Source organism: Lissotriton vulgaris, unplaced genomic scaffold, assembly GCF_964263255.1.
Source record: "Lissotriton vulgaris unplaced genomic scaffold, aLisVul1.2 SCAFFOLD_220, whole genome shotgun sequence".
NCBI classification, from domain to species: Eukaryota; Metazoa; Chordata; class Amphibia; order Caudata; family Salamandridae; genus Lissotriton; species Lissotriton vulgaris.
Window position 1 is genome coordinate 2,133,460 of NW_028248788.1, and position 21,121 is coordinate 2,154,580.

Genomic DNA, 21,121 nt, shown 5'->3' on the forward strand with positions numbered 1-21,121 from the left:
AGGACGCAAGATATAATACTGCTAAACACATTAATGAATGTACCAGTCAAGGAAAGAATAAAACCATTAGTTTCTGTGCTATTGACCAAATCAGAAGTGACCCTAGAGGAGGCAACAGAGAACTGTCTCTACGTCGCAGGGAAGCCACATGGATATTAGTAATGCGGGCGGTGGAGTACGGGATGAACGCAGATCAGGAACTACATTACTTCCTGGGCTAACAGATCATAGTCCGCTTCTTAGTCTTAATATCACAGTGGAGATGTCTGCATGTCAATAGGTTGTTATATCGAATTATGCAATGTGTCATTTATATGAGATAAATAACAGTAACAATCAGAAAAATTATTGTTATGCATACCCTAGAGCCATGGGTTCACCAGTCATAATTTGATGTAAAATTCGTTTTTAATGTTGATGTCTTACATGAATATATGTATCTTTAATTGTTGTACATCTAATATGTCTCGTCGATCTGGCACCAATTTGATCAGTACACTTGATCTTGAATAATATTTCTGTATTCTACAATATAACAGTGGATATATTTTATAAATTTTCCATCACTCTTCTCTACTACAGATACTAATTCACCCCACATTGCGGTGCTATATATGACTCAGGGCGATCTTTTCCTAGAATCAAATTAGGTTATGTACCATTTACTCATATGGTATCTAACTGTGGTATGCATATGACACCACATATTATGGAATTAGTTCGGATCAGCTAATACAAGCGCTATAGACAGAATTGGAGTCCCGCCAAGGATCTTGATTACATAATAAAATATAGACACAGACGTTATTAGCTGGGCGTAAACAAATATTTCATTTGAATTAAAGGAATTTAAAATACTGCCCAAAGCCGTGTTTCGTATTAGATTTGATGGGATAGTCACTTATGTTTGACTAACCCAAGATGGCGCTCTAAATATCACACTGGCGGGTCCGCTAAATATGGACTGATATATTGGGGATTACTTATACGAAAATAATTATTGATACAATACGTCATTAACTGGACGTTACTCTACATATTGCCGAATTAGGCTTGGATACAATGCCCATTATCGGAGGTTCATGTTGTACCTCGGGGGGGAAGTCATTTATTTTGACTGACCTAAGATGGCGATCGTAAATGTATGTATAGGCCGGGTACTCTAGGTCTAGTCGCGCTAGACCGGAAATCCTTTTATTCTCGCTTCCGAGTTCAGACGCGGTTCTTCCGAATATGGGGAGACCTGTGACTGTTGCTGTAAAGAATTTGTTCACGGGATCCTCCGAATAGCAGGTGAGGACTGATCAGACAATGATGCATACGGAGAATTCTCCGTCTGTGTTATATTCAACGCAAAACGGATTTAATTTTTTCCCGCCGTTTTTGTGTCTCTTACTAGTTGGGGTGACAGGACAATCGGATATTAACCGGGAGTGCTGACATACACAGAATATTTATTTGGATAATTTACATGGGGTCCTGAGCAGAACACGGGCAAGAATAACAACCTCGTATTACAGAGGTAAGCGGTGGCTCGCAAAAAAACTTTGGATTGGAGGTTTATGAATAATTATCAAACATCCATAGGATATATGGATAATTTTAGATTTGTAGCTTTAATAGCTGATTAGTACCAATATTTGGAAAATATGTAACACATATTTGTATACATATTTTTCTATAGCACGAACATAAAGATAAGACCCGTGATTTTTGACAGGATTCGTGCAACCCACCCGGATTAGGCTGGGTCGGAATTATAACCAGCCAGAAGGTACGTTTCTGGGGGCTAGTACTGACGACTCCTCTAAGGTCAGAATATATTGAGTATCTGGAGATATATAAATATGAATAATTTTGATGATATTTCTAGGCATACAGTTCGCCACCATTTGAAAATCAGGTAGGCCTGAGCTAATTTGCTCAGTCTTATATGTAATAGTTCTTGTGCACTGGGCTAGTGTGTGTCTTTGGCTCCTGACGTTTTATTGCACGTTTGGGGATTGGTATATTTATCTATTATCGGCGAGGCATGTTACTATTTTGATACTGGGATCTGATACGCCATGAGAGAATATATCTCTCATATGTTCTGAGGAGGCTATTCATTTACCTTCTTGTGGCATCCCCTTTTTCTTCCTCTAGTGGGGATAATTATCACCCACCCTCCCTACTTTCCACCTTTAAATGAACTGTTTCAAATCATTGTTCAGTGACTTTCTATCACTCTTTCTGATACACACATACTATTTTAATTGGACATTGAGGTACACAGAATTGAGTACTAACACCCACTTGCATGATGTTTTGGAGAATTTAGTAGATAAGTAATTTGTACAATACCCGATGTACGGCGGGACTACAATATTTGTTATATTGTTTTTTTTCCCAACCCTGATGAAGTCGTGGGTCCCTACCCTTACGACGAAACACGTGTTGGCTGGACTTGGAGAGAATCTTATGGATTAAAAGAACATTATTTTCACTCAACATGATATTGCATTTGTGAAATTTGGGACATTGTGATTGAATAATCTAAATTGGTGTGATAGGATTTTCATAATTAGCCCTACAAAAGTATGTGTATGCCAAAATGGTCCAGAGAGGACTAAGAATCTTCGTGACACCAACTTTTGTAGACCCGGATCCAGAGTTAATTGAGGAATGGGCTCAGAACATCCATGAGTGTTCCACCGTAATGCTCAAATTGCTAATCAAATATGCTGTAAAGGAGAAGGAACGCCTGGCACAAAAAATCGAAAGGGTTTCTATGTTGCTAAAAGCGCAATACACAGACAATGAATTTGAAGCTGAAATAAAAAAAAGTTACTCTCCGCCTACAAAAGGCGGAAGAAGAGATTAAAGCAAAAAAACAATGCACATTTTATAGAGTCCAACAAGACTATGATTTGGAACAGATATTTACTTTTGGCAAACGATTTGACTATTTAAGAGTGGCGAAACAAGGAAGCATTGTTACAGTAGCAGGAAATGTAGCAACAGTAGAAGAAGTTGAAGTAGGAAACTCTTGGCCACAAGGAGTGAATAATCAAACCACTGGCAACATTGTGGTTGAAGATGACGTAGTTGAAGTGGACCAGTGGGAGTAAAATCCAAATTTTTAAAGGAGTTCGACCTTATGGCTATAGCAAGACAAGGTCCAAATCCAGGAAGTCCAGGACCCCAGAGGAACAAAGGACGTGGTCGAGGTGCCAGAGGAGGAAAAAGTCGAGGCGCCAAAATACAAGGGAACTTGAACTCGTATGTGGGAATGACAACGAGAGGAAAAGCTGAAACAAAATGATGGAAGAACTAACAGTGGTAAATTTATCTGATATTTTACTTACTGACATTCAAATTAATGTGTTGTACCTTTTGTCCGACTAGAACATTTGATTATACCAGTGGTAGAATAGACCTCTTTCACTTTACAAGAAAACTCAAGCTTAAAAAATGGTTTGAGTACAAAAAACCGTCACATGTGGCTGTCTGTGGGGACCCTACAGATTTAACGATTGAAGATCTAACTACTATACAAATGTTACATGAGCTAAGAGATGAGGAAACTACAAACATTAATGCTGTTGTGGTGTAAGCTGAGGAACAACTAAGTATTGACCAGTGCAGTGGCAGTGGTTTTAAACCTCAATCCATATTTTTGCCCCAGATTCATTGCGATGCTATTGACATCTTTGAAAAGGGTGTCAAAGAAGAATTTAGAAAATGAGCCAATAGAACTACCCATAATCTTACAGTTGAACAGAATAAAGCAATTCTAGAGCTGAAAAAGAACACTTCTATAGTGATAAAGAAATCCGACAAGGGTGGTAACATTGTGGTATGGCCCTTGAAAATGTATTTGGATGAAGAATGAAGGGTTAAAAAAGTTGGGAGATAAAGAAAATTATTGTGTAACAATCAGGGCGTGTTACGAAAAGAGTAATGAGCAATTTAAGAATTGTCTAAAAAAATGGAAATGTGAAGTATTGATCACTGAGGATGAGGTTAAGTTCTTGTATTGTGAACATCCTAGGTTACTCACCCTTTTTTTGTTGCCTAAGCTTCATAAAAACAAAGACGTACCGGCAGGGCGACCGATAGTTTCATCCGTAGGGAGCCTGTATGAAATGCCTTCTAAATATATTGATCATTTTTTAAGACCCTATGTTCAATCCCTACCCTTGTATGTGCGTGACACAGGGCATTTTTTAAAATTGATTGACGACATCAAGTGGGAAGACGTAATGTTGCTAGTAACGTTAGACGTAAACAGTTTGTATACATGTATACCTCATTCCCTAGGTATAGAAGCCAGCCGTTACTTTCTAAAAAACAGAAAGGTGTCCTACTTTAAACACACAGCCATGTTGTTAGACATGATGGAGGCATGTTTAAGCAACAATTTTTTTCTGTTTAACCATGTGATCTACCGCCAAACCCAGGGGACGGCGATGGGAACCTGCTTCGCCCCCAGCTACGCAGGATTATTCCTGTGCTGGTGGGAGGAGGAGGTGGCGAGTAAGATCATTGCCTTTTCCCATAATGTCGTCCTCTGGGCCAGATACATTGACGATGTTTTTTGTATCTGGCGAGGTACTGAACAAGAAGCATTAGAATTCACTCAAACTTTGAATGATAATGAGCTAAATCTCAAATTCACAAGTACTGTTGATAAAAAAAAGAATAGAATTCCTAGACGTAGAGATCTCAGTAAATGAAGAGAAATTAGAAAGCAGGCTGTTCAGGAAGAAAACATCAGGCAATAGCCTACTTCATTCCGACAGTTGCCATCCAAGAAACTTGGTGAACAGCATCCTGTATGTGGAGTTGTTACGTGCGAAACGTAACTGTAGCACAGAAAAGAGTTTCTTGGAGGATATGAAAATTATGTCTATGCGCTTCAGAAGTAGAGGTTATCCAGAAAAGATTATCAGACAGGCATGTGACAAAATTCAACTTGTAGATAGGAAAGATCTGTTGGTTGATAAAAATTATGACAATGACACCAACGTTCCATTACGTTTTATCAAAACGTTTAGTAACCAGGCCTGGGAAGTGCGACGTTGTTTGAAAATGTTTTGGAATGTCCTGAAAACTGACAGTACCATTAAAAAGTGTGTAGGTGAAAATCCAAAAATCACTTACAGAAAATGCACAGCTTTAGGCGACATGTTGTGCAGCAGTGAGCTGCGGGACAAGAATGAACAATCACAAGTAAGAGGATTCTATACTTGTAGGGCTTGTAAAGCATGTAAATACACTAACAACATGAAGCAAATAGATCTGTCCGTACACCAGAAATCATATATCATTGATAAACATCTAACGTGTAGATCTGATTTCTGTGTGTATGCCCTGATTTGTCCCTGCCCAAGAATTTACATAGGAAGCACCATATATCAGGTGAAAAAACGTGTTCTTGAGCACAGACGAGCTATCGTGAATGAGGATAAACAGTATCAAATAGCTCAGCATTTCAAAGACATGCAAAACAAAAATGTAGATCTCTTGAAATTTTGTGCACTTGACAGAATTCCGAAAGGGGAAAGAGGAGGGAATTGTCTAAAAGAACTCAGGGGCCGTGAATCCAAAATGATTATAAAATACGAGACGACGTATCCCTTAGGGTTAAATAAGGATGAAGAGCTTGCAGTCCATTTGGGATAATCATTTGCACTGTTCCATTAAAGTAGCCTGTAATTATTTTGTTTTGTATAGGAATTTTAAAGACGAATACTGATTACATGTATATATGTATTTTATTATAGGAGACGGAGACACCATCATCTGTTTAAAAAATGGGAAATTGATAAATAAGCCAGTGTTGCCTGACACAACCGCCCACTAGGGCAGAATTGGAAAGAATGTATATAAAAATTATGTACATACTGTAAACACTTTAAATAATAATATTTGTATTGTAAATTACAATCAGCAAGCCCACTGGGGCAGAATTGGTGCAGAAACATAAGCATACAAGAACATTTTTGAAAATGAATTTGATTTACACTTGCAAATAATCACTTTCATATTATTGACATATTGAGTTGAATGATGAAATATTCAAAATCAAAATTAGATTTGTTGTAATAATCGAACACACAAGATATCTAGTGTATAAACAGTATTTCTATGTAACATAAAACATACTACAAAATGGCAACTATGTTTACCTACCCATTGATGTGGTGCAGTGGTCCTATGTCTATGGTGATGTTTTTGGTAATGTCTTCACTTATGTTTTCTTATATGCTTTATTGAAACAAATGTTTGTTGACCCGTGACAAAGGAGCTGGGCTCCGAAACGCGCCGGGCAAGGATTTGGCGATGATAATTGATTAAAAAATATCCACACGCATACAGAGTTTAGGCTCGGTTCTTTCGTTCTTTTGTTAAAGAATTCACAAAGGAGTTGCTGAAATGTATATATATATATAAATATATGTATCTATATATATATATATATATATATATATATATATATATATATATATATATATATATATATATATATATATATATATAGATTTATATATATATCTATCTATATATATATATATATATAGATAGATATATATATATATATATATATCTATATATATATATATATATATATATATAGATTTATATATATATCTATATATATATATATATATAGATTTATATATATATCTATATATATATATATATATAGATAGATATATATATCTATCTATCTATATATATATATATATATATATATATATCTATATATATATATATATATATATATATATATATATATAGATAGATATATCTATCTATCTATCTATCTATATATATATATATATATATATATATATATATATATATATATATATATATATATATCCAAACATGAGTTGCCCCAATGAGGACGACCCCCTAGGAGAAAACGCCTCACAAGTGCTGGCTGCAGCTCCTTACATTCAGGTTTAAAATCGAAGTGGCTCTAAGCGTTTTGGAAAACTATTTCCTTGTTCACAGGTCCTCCATGCAAAGGAAAACGAACCACAACAGAAGTGAAGTTCACCTGCATGTATTCAAAAACAGTCCTGCCCCAATGAGCGTGTTTGTTCACCTGAAAAGTATTATGATATTTGCAGTCTCTTCCTTTTCATCATCCAATGTAGGTGTTGTGGTGCGCCCCAAAATAACAGCATAATTCCCCAGTGGGCACATGCGGAACAAAGTGCTGTCAAGTTTAAAGTCAATCACTGGTACTCCTGATGCTGCAGATCCGCATCGCGCGGCGGGTCATCCTCGCGGCTTAGGCGTCGCTGCTAAAATCCAAAACATGAGTTGCCCCAATAAGGACGACCCCCTAGGAGAAAAGTTATAGAGTGCAAACTGGACCCGTTAGGGTATCAGAGTGCTTTACAGGAATTGGCAGCAGTTTAGAAAGGAATAGGGGTGGTACTGGAAACAAAGGAATAACAAGCATTTACAATGCAATGGTTTCGCCTTTGGAAAAGTTAGAGTTATTGGCATTGCTCATGACATTTCTTTTTTTTTTACTTATAAATAAATGGCATTGTTATTTATATTGCCAACAGCTCTCACAGCCCACACAGCTCTCTCAGCCCACACAGCCCACAGCCGACACAGCCCACACAGCTCTCAGCCCAACACAGCCCACACAGCTCTCAGCCCAACACAGCCCACACAGCTCTCAGCCCAACACAGCCCACACAGCTCTCAGCCCAACACAGCTCTCAGCTCTCTCAGCCCACACAGCTCTCAGCTCTCTCAGCCCTCACAGCCCACACAGCCCACACAGCCCTCTCAGCCCTCACAGCTCTCAGCCCAACACAGCTCTAAGCCCAACACAGCTCTCAGCCCAACACAGCTCTCAGCCCAACACAGCTCTCAGCGCTCTCAGCCCACACAGCCCTCATAGCCCTCACAGCTCTCACAGCCCTGACAGCCCTGACAGCCCACACAGCCCACACAGCCCACACAGCCCACACAGCCCACACAGCCCACACAGCCCACACAGCCCACACAGCCCTCACAGCCCACACAGCTCTCACAGCCCACACAGCTCTCACAGCCCACACAGCTCTCACAGCCCACACAGCTCTCACAGCCCACACAGCTCTCACAGCCCACGAAGCTCTCACAGCCCTTGCAGCCCACACAGCTCTCACAGCCCACACAGCTCTCACAGCACAGCAGTTGCTCTCAGTGCAAGTGTGCACTGAAGCAGGTACTGTAGTAGAATTGGCCTATACCATGTACTGCACTGTGACATTTACACAGCACTTCATCCCCGGGCTGTGGAGCGCTCTGTTTTGCACGGAGATCCTAGGTGCAAAGGTTTAAGATGGCGCGGGTTCGAGCGTGACCAGTGCCTGTGATGCTGGGTGACGCGTGTGAGGTCTGGAGATGGGGACTCTGCGCAAGCGCAGATCGGCCCTCTTACGTGGCTGGTTATAATATACTACTTTGCACAAGCGCAGACATGCCCTGCCTCTTACATGGCTGCGCAGCCAAGTTTTAATGGGCTCCATTTTTTTTTTTGCTGTTTGCAAAGTCCTCTTATTCCTGCTGGCACGGAGTGGTGCATCTTCGGCGTTTCACCCTGTGCGAGATTTGTTGAAGGAAGGAACAGATAGGAGAGGGGCTGCTCCATGACACTGTGGTTTCCTTGACAGTGGTTGCTCACTTTTTTTTGCTGGGGGAACGAACAGACAGGCTGACATTGCAGCATGCACACAGAAAGACGGACCTTAGACACTGCAGGCACACAGACAGACAGAGACTGCAGGCACACAGATAGACGGACACTGGAGGCACACAGACAGACAGACGGACCTCGGACACTGCAGACACACAGACAGGCTGACATTGCACGCACACAGACAGACGGACACTGCAGGCACACACACAGACAGACGGACCACGGACACTGCAGGCAGGCAGACAGCCGATCACCGCAGGCACACAGATAGACGGACATTGCAATCAGACAGATGGACACTGCAGGCGCACAGACAGCGGGACACTACAGGCACACAGACAGACGGACACTACAGGCACACAGACAGACGGACACTACAGGCACACAGACAGACGGACACTACAGGCACACAGACAGACGGACACTACAGGCACACAGACAGACGGACACTACTGGCACACAGACAGACGGACACTACTGTTTTCAACCTTAGCTCTGTGGTTATTAAAGCTTGCGGTGTCAGTGCTGAGGGATGGTCGAGTCCTTGGCGATGTGGGGAAAATAAAGTACCTATAAAGCATATCATGAACGGTGCATGACTCATAAGTGCAATTAAACAATATCTTAGGCGGACTACTACAACTGATGTCCAATCACATGCTGTGCTTCTGACAACCAACATGTGTGCGTAGCCGGAGCAACTCTATGTAGTACCCCTGATGATCACAGAAGGTCTCGCAGCAGATGGGCTATCAAGCCAGACCTAAAAAGGGGGTAAACGTACAGGAATCTCCTAGGTCATGTACTTTTACTTTCATTGTTCAATAGTGAATGGAGCGTAATGACGAAGTAAGCAATATATCCGGGTAAAATGTATCACAAATGGAGATTTATTACTAGAAGTCGACACAAAGAGGGGTAGTTACAAGCAGAAATTCAGTCCATAGCTGTCTTCATATAGAGCAAGATGTCCAATGCAGACGGCTGAAAGGAACTGACCACAGCACGTATCAAGCCATACCTGCGCATATCGATGTGGCACAAGAAGTGGGTTGTACGAAGTAAGTCCACTGGCAATAAACCCCCACCAGGAACACGTTGACAGCAGTTCAGCACTACTTCTTCGCTCTTCCAGCTGACTGGTAGAATATACTGCACATTACTTCACAGACACTATAGACACAGTCAGCAGACACTAGATACACAGCATACAGGGCACACCCCTCCCTCTGTCCAACAAGCACAAGTAGGCATCCTTATTTACCACACTCACAAAGCAAACCATGGTGAGAAGCATGTGACAGCCCCATCCTGCCCACGGTTTATACCTAGCATGGAAAACAAACACAATACACACACAAATACACCACAAACACAATGTAGCCAAAACAATCATCATGGGACTACGTAGCTTGCTCATGAATTGCACACCCTCTGCAATGGTGCACGTGACCCACAGCCTGCCTATTTACTACAACTAGTCCAAGCAAATCATGCTGTGATCCATTGACTGTCCATGATTCAACCACAACATGGTGCAATGCAACACATGGGACCCACAGTCTGCCCATGACTTAAATACAGTAAAGACATGACACAAGCAAGCCCACGACTTATACACAAACATAACACGATGTAAGCGACTACACAGTCTGTTTACATGTTGCTCACAGTTTGACTTAAGAAAAAAAAACACAACTAGCCTGTTCAAGACGTAAACTTAACATGCAGCACATGATCCAAAACTGAATATGTGACGTGAAGATACACATGAAACGAGCCCATGACCAAGCCTGACTAACAGCGAGAACTTGCAGCTCCCCAACATGCATGCCAAAGGTACCCGATAAAATCAGAAGCAGTATGTCCATGCGCTTAGCCAACATGCATGACACAAAGACACAAATCTAACCAGCATTCACCAACATACTGGATAAATATGTTCGCACTGTGCACTGTTACACTGCCATGCCCGAAACCTTTCATTCCTAAAATGGCATCCACAGCCCATAAAATAACCCAGAATTTTCAAATACCAATAAACAGTCAAGCAGACAGGCCCACACCATGCTTAAAAAGGGTGCCATTATGGCTTTCCTCTATAACATCCTGATATCTGTCATCTGTGAAGCTGCCACTTGGTGAACTCGCATACATTTACCAAACATTTCTGATTGTATATTCTAGCCCGTCAAGAGGCACTTGTGGGCCAAACTTCAATGGCTTTGTTCCAAACATCTGCATCATCTGCCCACTAGCCACTGCTTTGGGTAAAATGCATTTAAGTCTATAAAGAGCATTTGTATCTACAGATAAAATATCTGTTATTACTGACCCTGTAAGCATCTGTTCCTAGCGTGTTGTGCTATAGATCACATATGCGCACCCTCTTCCTCAGAAGCTGGCGATGTTCACACTTCTCTTTGACACTACCCTTACACTACTCACCCACTGGACAGAAGGGAATCTAAGGTGTAGCCTGTGTCCCTATGTAGTGTGGACTATGAGCCGTGTCTTGTGAATCCAAGTTCTTAAACTAAAAACATGTTGCGACATCTGAGCCCACTACTTGATGACTGGAGTGGCAGAGCACGTGAATCTACAACAGTACATGCTAGCACATGTATTTACAGGGTGTCACATTTTACTTTTTCTGAAGTCATTGCTCTAAATAGCATTTAACTAACCATTACGGTTTGTTGGTGTGTTCAGAGCAATAGTTAGCTTGTTCATTTACTCCCTTGGAATAGAGTACGGTTGAATTGTTTTCTGACCTAATCATCTCCTGGTTGGCTCTGAAGCCATAATTATGCAAGAATGGGTTACACTTCTGCCATGTTGGATCGGAGCTTGTACATTTACATGACTCTTGACGTCATTCAAAAGAAACTAACGCTCCCTATAAACATGAAAGTGCTTTTAACTAGGTCTGCCCGTTTTTGTAACATTTTATTTGCTGTTTGTTTTCCCTTAACCTTTTCTTATTTGTAGCCAGATCCCTAGAACTGTGCCTTTTGATATGAATTGAAATTTAAAGAGTGGATTTTGTAATTGTAAGCATTCGACTGCCAGAGATCAGGTAGGGTAGTGGCGAGAGGCTTAATTCCTACAGACCAGTCGTCCAGTTTTTCTCTTAGGCAGTTTCAAGACCTCCTTAAAATACTCGGGGCTCACCTACAAGCTGTTGAAAGCTCATTGTGGTATCATTTGTGCAAATTCAAGCTAACACGCATAGAAAACGCAGACAGTAAACCTCTATTTTGTGCTTCATGCTCTGAGCACCCAGCAAACAAAATATATTTCACAGGTTTAGAATGTTACAAGTGTTTTACCGTTCCTGTGGCTATTAAAGGAGGTTTTTTTTGTACTTGCATGCCGCATTTTTAAGAGGATTTTTACGTTGTAGCTTGCACCTGGTTGATTGCCCTCAATAAAGATAAATCATGAAACTGAATTTAACCTTTTCTGCTTTATCATGTGCTGGCTGTCAGCCATAGGCATACGAGGGTTGTAATGTCCACAAATCCATACGGATATGTTTGGGCTTAATATACATGCTTCGACACTTCAGCCTCTCACAAAGCGGTTCAATCGCCAAGACCATTTCGGACTGAAGAAAGCGGTTAGTCACTCGCCTGACTCACGAGGGTAAGAGTCATGATGATTGATTCTTCTAGATGCTAAACATGCGCTTTTTCTCTTCCAAGCCCCGCTATTATTAAAATATCGGCAGAAGGGGAAGGGGGGGGCAACGCAGAGCGCGCTCTCGGCAAATCAAAACTCCATTCAGGCGGGTGATGGATGACGCTGCCCTGCCGGTGAACCCTCACTTTAATACAGAGGAAGTTATGAAAGCGACATCGATCACAAGGCCCTGCGAGGCGGGGCAGCCCCCGCAGCCCGCGGGGTGGCAGGCTGCCTGCTTTCCCTCTCAGTTCAAAATCAGGAAATTATAGCGTCAGTAGCGGAGGGGGGACAGGAAAGGAACCACTCACCTGGACTTCCTCGGCTGGCCGGCCCTCCGCTCCTGTCCGGTTAGCCCCCCACCCTCGCCCGCTTCTTCCTCCTTCCAAGTGAGGCGGCCGGGGTGGCAGCGCTGCAGGCCAGTCCCGCCTCGCTTCACCCGGGTGCTGCGGGAGTTCCTCTCTGGGCTCCCAGTCTGCTGTCACCCGGCCGGGAGCAGCGCAGACTTGCAGCGCTCGCCGTGGCTCCTCTTCTCGCGCTGGGGGCGGCGGGGGGGGCGGGCACTTCCGGCCGGCCGCGCTGGGATTGGCCGGCCGGCTGAAGAAACCCGCGGGCGGGACGGGATACCAATATTTGTTTGTGAGGACACGGGGGGCGGGAGAGGACGAGGGGGGCGGGCGGGAGAGGACGAGGGGGCGGGAGAGGACGAGGGGGGCGGGAAAGGACACGGACGTCGGGAGGGAGGAGGGAACAGCAAACACGGCCCGGCCGGACCAGACACGGGGGCGTTCCCGGCGTCGCGTGACGTCGGCAAAAGCCAAAGAATCTCGGGAACGCCCCCGTGTCTGGTCCGGCATTGACGGACGCCTCTCTGTTCCAATGGCTAGCCTCCATTTATGGAGCTAGCCAATGAAGCAGAGAGGCGGGGTAAAGTCACCCATACTAGAAACTACAGATTTCGCTGGAGGAGGAGCCTAACGGCTCCGCCCCCCAGCGAAACCTAAAAAGGGACAAAGTACAATTACATTTACAGTTCACGAGGAAAGGAGGGTCCCAAAGTGATTGGTGGAAAGCCCAGAGGTGCCGGGAGGATATCGCCTGTGTACTCCCGGGGATGCATAGAAAGGAGATGGGGCAAGATCTCATCTCTGGGTGAAAAAACAGGCTGAGTTTAGGCGAGGAATGTGCCCATTAGGAAGGTTTTGGCATCTTTTTTTAAGCGAGCCAGCAACAGGATTCTTCCATCCGAGGTGATCGCGAGCCCGGAGTTGCACGGTCGGGCATCGCGCTACCTCAGCCGTGTGGGGGTATGGTGTAGACTCAGGATCAATTGCAGGATTCCACATAAGAAAACCTCATTGTGGAAGGTTAGTCTAGTTTGACAGAATGAATGACATGTATGCATGGCGAGAATGGAACGCAGACTGGTCACCAACTAAGCAAATAACGGAGGGAAATCTAGGATAACTGAGGGATAGCAGCACTTGAATACGAATATTAGAAACAGTATGTATAGAGAAATAAGAGCCTGTAATGAATTAATTTGAATAGAATACTAGAAGGTCGATAAACACCAAGGGGGGAGAAGATGTAATTAACAGGCTGCAAATTGAAACAATAGAAAATGTCTTCCTCCAACGTACTGAAATATTCCTTTTTAAACATGCAGGAAAGGATACATGAGATTAACTCCAACTACTCCAAACCGTCCTGAGGAAGGTGTGCCATTATCGAAAGGCAGAGACACCGAAACGCGTCGACGCTTTTTCATGTACTAGAATTCAAGCCCAGGAAAATCTCTGACTTTAGGCCAATGAGTGGAGTAGAGATGTGATAAAGTATATAATAAGGGCTTTCTGAATCGTAGAAATCAGCAACAGTAGTATATGTGCTTTTGTGTTGGGGTGGAGTCCTAGGTCTATATGTTATATGTTATATGATTTGAAATTTTAAATGATATAGGGTATGTTGCATCAGTGCTTTATTTAGATAAATATAAGCCCACATTCTGTCAATATTGAATGGTTTTATTGTTCTTTTATTATACTGTTTCTACAATGAGTTTCTCAATTTATTATGTAATGAATTGTGTTTTATAATAAATGTAAATTTATTTTTATAAAAAAGTCTGTGAACGTTGTTTATTAGTTTTTGACCAGTGAACATGAATGAGGAGTAGAATGTCCAAAGTGAGTGATCGAATTCTCTATTCCAGGGATTCTCTTTGACTTTCAATTGCAGGATGCCAGGGAGGGAGATGGCGAGCGGCGGAGCCGGGCTTCTAAGCTGCCATTTTGGATGCCGTCTTGGCTCCTCCTCCGAGTTCCATATTCTTGGTGCAGCTCCGGAGAAGGCCTGATTGTAAGTTTTCTTTTTCCTAAAGCATGCAGGTTGGAGCAGGAGGTCTCTGGAGGACAGTGAGTTTCTGGTCCCTCCGGATAACACGAGTTTCTGGGCAGGATATGCAGGAAAGTTTGTGTATAATGCCTTGTGCGTGATACATGCAATTTTGAGTTCGATTCTGGGGAAACAACCTTTACAACCCAACTTTTACAATGCACTACCATTACAACAAAACTTTTACAACGCAACATCCATTACAACACATGCCATTACAACGTAACCATTACAACGCATGACAGTACAACGCATGCCACTACAACGCATGTCATTACAACGCAGTCATTACAACGCATACCATTACAACGCATAGCATTACAACACATAGTACGCTTACACTATCCAACACTTACCCTACTGTTGCACCCTCTAGAGTTAGAATAGTAATTTTTACCCCTACACTATCCAACACTTACCCTACTGTTGCACCCCCTGGAGTTAGATTAATAATTTTTACCCCTACACTATCCAACACTTACCCTACTGTTGCACCCCCTGGAGTTAGAATTATAATTTTAACCCCAACACTATCCAGCACTTACCCTACTATTACACCCCCCTGGAGTTAGAATAGTAATTTTTACCCCCACACTATCTAACACTTACCCTACTATTACACCCCCCAGGAGTTAGAATAGTAATTTTTACCCCTACACTACGCATCACTTACCCTACTATTGCACCCCCTGGAGTTAGAATAGTAATTTTTACCCCTACACTATCCAACACTTACCCTACTATTGCACCCCCATGCAATGTAATGTTATGCGTTGTAATGGTATGCGTTGTAAAGGTAGTATGCGATGTAATGGAATGCGTTGTAAAGGTAGTTTTTAAAAATTCGTTGTAATGGCATGCGTTGTAATGGAATGCGTTGTACTGGATGTTGCGTTGTAAAAAATGCGTTGTAAAGGTATGCGTTGTAAAAGTATGCATTGTAACATCATACATCCGATTCTTGCCTGTAGAGGAAGCCAGTTCAGCGTTTTCAGATGTGGTGAGATATGGCCGAACTTCCTTGAGCCTGTTAGAAGCCTGGCGGCCGCGTTGATGCAACCTTTTAAAGGTGCCATCGAGATCGTGGGTAAACCCGGAACGGTGGAGCAGCCATATTCCAGTATAGAGATGACTAGTGCCTGGACTACCATTTTTTGGTCGGGAGTGTTGAGAAAGGGTTTCAGTTTCCTTAGGTAGTTCAGGTGCAATCTGGCTGATTTAGCCATCGCGTTGATGTGGTCCCGCAAGTTCAAGTTGCCGTCCAGGGTTATTCCAAGGGAGTTGGCCGAGTTCACGATGGTTGGAAGGCAGTTTAAGGCTGTGATGGCCTCTGAGTCTCAGGGTTGGTTTTGGGTGGGGATATTAGCAGAAAGTCTGTCTTCTTTGCATTGAGTTTGAGTTGATTGGATGAGAGCCATTGGACAGTCAGTTTCAAGGCTTCATTCATGGAGAGAATCGCCTCGATGAAGGAGATCTTGATGTAGATCTGGGTGTCGTCAGCATACATGTGGTACTAGATAGTCGTAGTGTGTAGTACTTTGGCAAGCGGTTTGAGGTAAAGATTGAAGAGGGTAGGGGACTGGGTTGATCCTTGGGGGACTCCAACCGTGACCGGGCTAGGAGCAGACAAATTGCCATTAATCAGAAATCTCTGTGACCGGTTTTGGAGGAAGGAGCTAAACCATTCCAGGACAGAGCCACCCATTCCCATCCTGAGTTTGAGGCATTCGAGAAGTTTAACATGGCTGACCGTCTCGAAGGCCGAGGATAGGTCTAAGAGGATTAGGAGACAGGTTTTGCCTTAGTCCAGGGCTTGGAGGGCATACTCCACGATGTGGAGAATGGTGGTTTCCGTGCTGTGCCCTGGCCTGGAACCAGATTGGAAGTCATCTAGTAGGTGGAAATTGGTGATGTGTTGGCTCAACTGCTGTTGCACACACTTCTCCAGAACTTTACCTAAGAGTGGGATGTTAGAGATAGGTCTAAAGTTGTCTGGGGAGGCAGGATACAGTGACAGTTTTTTTAGGATGGGGAGGACTCGGGTATGGCTCCCTGAAGAAGGGAGGCATTTATTATTGCAGTCCAGCTGGGAATGATGGACTGGGCGGCGCCACCTAGGAAATTAGTGGGGTGTGGGTCATTGAAGTGGTTGTTAGGGTTTAAGGTAGAAAGGATTTGAGAGACAGCGTGTTCGTCATAGCTTTTAAAGTCGGTCCAGTGTGCTTGGTTCTTGGGTGAAGACGGTGGAGGCGGCACGGAGGGGGGAGACAGATCTGGAAGGGGTTTAGAGTAGGCCTGAGCAGTAAATTCCGTTCCGCTTGAGGAATTTACAGAATTTGGGTAATTTTGCGTTCCGTGGAGAACACGAAATTGCCCAAAATTATGCGTTCCGCGGCTATGTGAAAATTTTTGTTTGTTTGCATTCTCAAATGCGTGTTCGGGAAATATTTCCCCCCGAGCACGCAAACAGCGATTACGAACAGTAAAAAAGCATTGCGAACAAGCAATTCCGTGTGTCCGCAGAATTTCTGTGTGTTCTCGGAATTTTTTTTACCGTTTTGCGGAGATTTGCGTAACACAATTACGCAAATTACGCCCACCCCTAGTTTAGAGTAAGTGGCAGATCTAAGTTTGTTTCCTAAGGCTGTAATTTTGTCAGAGAAAAAGGAGGAGAATTCCTCAGAGGATGTTAGTGTCTTTAGCTGTTTTGGCCAGTTTATTTGATTGGTGTTTGACCAGTTTGAATACCTTGCGGGGTCTTTTCTTGGCATTGCCCAGTTCAGATCTGAAGAATTCTTTTTTTGAGTTGAGGATGTTTCTGTTGTAGGTATTTCTAGCCTGGTGGAGAAGTTTTAGATGTGCGGCAGAGCGGTGCTGTCTCCAGATTCTTTCTGACTGCCGGAGGGATCTCCTCTCGCTGTTGAGGGACCCATTGAACCAGGGGTTTCTGTCTTTGATTTGAGTTGTTTTTCCTTTTAGCGGAGCATGGTCATCAAAAATGTTAGTTATACTTACAGAGTAATGATCATTAAAGTCACTGACCGATGTGATGTGGGGGGGGGGCAGGTCAGACTTGCATCAAGCTGCCAGTTCACTGGGATCCAAGTTCTTGGTGTCTCTAACCCAGCGTTTGGGGATCACCTGTTGCGGTGCTCTAGTCGTGCGGGCGCCAGGTAGTAGGAAGGAGATAGCGTAGTGGTCGGACCAGTCACAAGGGTCGATAGCGATAAGTTTGGCTGTTGGTTGCTTAGTGATGATCCAGTCTAAGGTGGCGCCTTTCGAGTGTGTGGGGAGTGAGCAAACTTGGGTTAGTGCCTGTGCGACTAAGAAATCTTTGATAGCGTTGACATGCGTATCCTTGGGGCCGTTCCAGTGCAGGTTGAAATCACCAAGGAAAATGTCTTTGAAGTTGGTGGAGACTTTGGCTGTGATGAGTTCCATAAGGTGGTTGATGAAGGTGTCATTTGTGCCTGGGGTGGCAAAAGATGTGCAGATTGCCCAGTTGAGTGGCGTTGTTGCATATGGAGAGTGCTGGTATTCATAGGAGTCTGTGGTATCTGCCAGTAGTTCCTTTACAAGGAGGTTAGAGCGATAAATGCAGGCAGCGCCTCCCCCTTCTTTGTTAGATTGCCTATCCAGCCTTGCAATTTTGTAATTGGGAGGAACTAGGAGTTCCAGGCATGGAGATGAGGATTCGTCACCTCATTGTGCTGCGATTGAAATGAGTTAACGGGGGTGTACACCCCACGCTCACACCAGTTCGTAGTTGCTTGTGCGCAGCATCAATCATGCTCACAACTGGTCATAGCCGCTTGTGTGACTGCTTCTCATGTACAGAACACACACCCAGCAAGCGAGGAACTTTAACGGTTGTGAATTCTCGAACTAAGCGTACATCCCTTGCACTCACAATAGTTCGTTGCTGTATGTACACAACATCAAACACGCTTCTAAAAGTTCGTAGCCACTTAAGTTCAGAGGTACGCCGGGAGGGGATTACTCATGTTCAGTGCTCACCCTCATGAGAAAGCTGCAGACCTCTTCATGCTGACGTCGGGAGCGGAGAGTGGCGTCAGACAGTTAACTCTCTCTCAAAACGTCAACCCTCTTAACAAAGGTTGAAATCTCCTCATCCTTTTGGCACACAGTTTTAACCCAAGTCAATAACTCAAGCAGCGAACAGGGGCCACATTGGGACAACAGTTAAGCCAATGCAGCAATTGCCGCCATTGGCCATTCACTCGCTACTCATACTCACAACCAGCAACCATCCCCAAATGTACTCATGACATACCAGAGTCTGTTTGACAATGATCCTAGCCTCGTGGGACCAGGGTACTTCCCTAAATACCCTTCAGTTCCTGAGAACGGCCACTCTCCGATTTCCTGCTGCATCTAGTACTTATTAAGGTGTTGCCATATCCCATCCTCGTCACCAATGTCCAATGCAAGATAAGAGGGTTACTCAATAAGCAGACCAGAGAGTGAGAAGAAGCATCAGGTTTATTCCATACACCTCAGCCACAGCGTACCAGCTGCCAATTACGAAGAGTGCAGGCTCCCTACTCTATATTCTAGAACTTTCTGACTGCAAAGTTCCACTGTTCTAGTCTATTCTATAATATTCTGGTATTTTCCACATTGCAAGCAACATGGGTGATGGGCAGACACCACAGTGCACTATCTGTTCTTATTGTATTGTATTATTTAAACAAGTTTATTCTTGATAATACCTATTGAACACAGAGCTAATGATATTAGAAAATTGATAATACGTAGACTGTTGTTAAAATTATCCAGAATCGCTCAAAGATCCGATATTGATAATAATCTGAAACAGTGAGATGACTGTCATTCAGAGCGACGGCGCTGACAATACCCGGAGGCACTCACTGCTCTGGACAGCAGCAGTTTCACTCAGTGCTCTGCTCTGGACAGCAGCAGTTTCACGCAGTGCTCTGCTCTGGACAGCAGCAGTTTCACTCAGTGCTCTGAACAGCGGCAGTTTCACTCAGTGCTCCGCTCTGGACAGCAGCAGATTCACTCAGTGCTCTGCTCTGAACAGCAATTCAGAAAAGGGGGTGGTGATGAACAGAGTGTCTGAATTAAGCAGACCACTCTTACCCAGTCCAAAGATCAGGGCTTGATCCATCACCGTTATTTAGCTCACTGCACCATCCCAGATCAGAACCTGGCTATATGCAAATCAGTCTAGACCTGGCCCAGTGCATCATGGGAACAGGGCAGACTAAACTACCAAGCCAATTCTTCACCAGAAAGGAGACAAGCTACCGGGGACCGGTTTCTGGCATTTCAGCCGTCGTCGGCCCGGCTTGCTTGAATCCTGATGGTGCAGTGAGCAAGGGACTCATGTCTGAGTATACCCTGCCACACCTATAGTGGCCAAAAACAATTCAGAAAAGGGGGTGGTGATGAACAGAGTGTCTGAATTAAGCAGACCACTCTTACCCTGTCCAAAGATCAGGGCTTGATCCATCACCGGTATTTAGCTCACTGCACCATCCCAGATCAGAACCTGGCTATATGCAAATCAGTCTGTCCCTGGCCCAGTGCATCATGGGAACAGGGCAGACTAAACTACCAAGCCAATTCTTCACCAGAAAGGAGACAAGCTACCGGGGACCGGTTTCTGGCATTTCAGCCGTCGTCGGCCCAGCTTGCTTGAATCCTGATGGTGCAGTGAGCAAGGGACTCATGTCTGAGTATACCCTGCCACACCTATAGTGGCCAAAAACAATTCAGAAAAGGGGGTGGTGATGAACAGAGTGTCTGAATTAAGCAGACCACTCTTACCCAGTCCAAAGATCAGGGCTTGATCCATCACCGTTATTTAGCTCACTGCACCATCCCAGATCAGAACCTGGCTATATGCAAATCAGTCTGTCCCTGGCCCAGTGCATCATGAGAACAGGGCAGACTAAACTATCAAGCCAATTCTTCACCAGAAAGGAGACAAGCTACCGGGGACCGGTTTCTGGCATTTCAGCCGTCGTCGGCCCGGCTTGCTTGAATCCTGATGGTGCAGTGAGCAAGGGACTCATGTCTGAGTATACCCTGCCACACATATAGTGGCCAAAAACAATTCAGAAAAGTGGGTAGTGATGAACAGAGTGTCTGAATTAAGCAGACCACTCTTACCCAGTCCAAAGATCAGGGCTTGATCCATCACCGTTATTTAGCTCACTGCACCATCCCAGATCAGAACCTGGCTATATGCAAATCAGTCTGTCCCTGGCCCAGTGCATCATGGGAACATGGTGCAGTGAGCTAAAAAACGGTGATGGATCAAGCCCTGATCTTTGGACTGGGTAAGAGTGG

General features: G+C 43.8%; 1 long non-coding RNA gene across 1 annotated transcript; it reads left to right on the forward strand.

Annotated features, from left to right (window-relative positions):
* Window positions 1-1,209: 1,209 nt before the first annotated feature.
* LOC147663826 (uncharacterized) lies at window positions 1,210-14,228 on the forward strand. The gene is made up of 3 exons (XR_015305216.1): window positions 1,210-1,293; window positions 1,400-1,522; window positions 14,055-14,228. It is a non-coding gene; the product is annotated as an uncharacterized LOC147663826 (long non-coding RNA).
* Window positions 14,229-21,121: the final 6,893 nt, after the last annotated feature.